The sequence below is a fragment of the Chrysochloris asiatica genome, unplaced genomic scaffold, assembly GCF_000296735.1.
Source record: "Chrysochloris asiatica unplaced genomic scaffold, ChrAsi1.0 scaffold00119, whole genome shotgun sequence".
Lineage (NCBI taxonomy): Eukaryota > Metazoa > Chordata > Mammalia > Afrosoricida > Chrysochloridae > Chrysochloris > Chrysochloris asiatica.
Genome location: NW_006408637.1, coordinates 401,408 through 403,227, shown reverse-complemented (window position 1 = coordinate 403,227; position 1,820 = coordinate 401,408). Strand labels below are relative to the sequence as shown.

Sequence of the window (1,820 nt, the reverse complement as noted above, 5' to 3'; positions counted from 1 at the left end):
GGCACCTAACAAGAACAACAACATATTAAAGCTTGACTGAGATTGATTATTCTATTATTCAGTCCATACATTTAATAGGCCTGTTCCAGTGATGGTTTGGAACCAAGGCAAGAAGCTCACATGCGAAGAAGCTCTTCAGTTCTTCCTTAGATTCAGGTCACTAATGGTGACAAAGATGTACATTCTGATGTATCATCTTTCCTAAGGTTCAAAAATGATTCTCCAGTTATTTGAAGGATCTCTCTCAAACCTTTGTTTTCTTGTTCAAGTTAAAATATTCATTAATGTTCCTTGATAACATGTTGCTCATTAGCTTCAATGGCTTTCCTTATTACTGATCCCATTTCAGTTATTTTGTCATCAAGTGCTTGTAATTCATTCTGATTTGCTTCCAAGTGCCTCCACTCCAGTCCATGTTGAGGTGCTTCAAGAATGGGTCGAGACTCATCAAGGAAGGATCCTTTGGAGATGTTACTGATGTACTGTGTCAGTCTTGGAGTGCTGCTCTTTTAGCTTCATTATTACACCTGGATTATCTTTTTTGCTTGCCATTAGTAGTCTAAACATTTGTTCTCGAGATTTGCTCATTAAAAGTTCCAAAACAGACTGATATTCTTCCATTAATGTGTGTAATTCTTTGTTCTCTTGTTGTAGTTCTCTGATTTGTCTGTTTTCTTGCTGGATTCTCAACAACTAATGTGATGTCTTGCAACTTTATTAAGTTCTTGAATTTCTACCTGGTACTGTTTTATTGCTTATGCTTGCTTATTGAGAGCTGTGATTTGTTCCATGAGAGATTATGTTGCATCATCATGATCTCTCAGTCTTTCAACAAGAGCTTTGGCATCAGCAAGTGCCTTCTCAATTGCACAACTCATTTCTAATGGAATACTCTAGTCTCAATTTCTCGAAGCTATCAGCAATGATAATTAAGAACTCAAGGTCTTGGCCCATGGGACCACCTACAGAGAAGAGACACCCCTCCTTTCCCCCATCACCTGTTCAGCTTTTTCAACAAGCAGATGCAGAACCAGATGGAGTTAGTAGAGAGGCAGTGGTGGAGGGGGTGTAGGTGAACCCCATCATTATTGACCCTCTGCCAACTGCCTCCAGTAAGTGCTCCATGAACTCCCTTTATTTTGTTTAATATAACCTATCTCTGGTAACACAGTGGTTATGAATCGAGCTGCTAAACTTAAGGTCAGCAGTTCAAAACTACCAGCTGTTCTGCGGGAGAAAGATGAGGCGTTCTGCTTCTGTAAAGATTTACAGCCTCAGAAACCCTGTACCGGGTCAACTATGAGTTGGAACCAACTCCACAGTACTTAACAACAACAATCAAGAAGGGCACATGTTCTACTCTGCTTAATAGCTTGGCAGCACTTAAGTACTCATCATCTGTGGTTGTGCCAGGATTGGAATTTGTATGCGGGTCATGGTTTGTGTTCATATGGAGCTGTTGAGGACTTGGTTACTGTTTCCCACTGGGTGGGGAAAAAGAAAAACAACAATGACAACTACTACAATAAAATAATATATATAGAAAAATTAGTAGGGGTGAAAACAAAATGAAAGAAAGTACTATGAAAATAGAAAGACAAAAGAAAAAAGAGAAGGAAGAAAATAAAAGGGGCAAAAGTATAAAGTGTAAACCTAGGTAGGGGAAAAAGAGAAAAAGAAAAAGACAATATTAAAGGAAACAATAACAAATACCAAAAAAAGAAAAAGAATGGAATGGGGAAAAGAATAAAGGAAGAAAATTATGGAAAACAATGAAGGAAACAAAAAGAGACAAAGATGAAGGAAGGTAATGAACAGAA

General features: G+C 38.0%; 1 pseudogene; it reads right to left on the bottom strand.

The window, feature by feature from the left end:
- Positions 1-281: 281 nt before the first annotated feature.
- On the bottom strand, positions 282-878 carry LOC102841240 (annotated as a pseudogene).
- Positions 879-1,820: the final 942 nt, after the last annotated feature.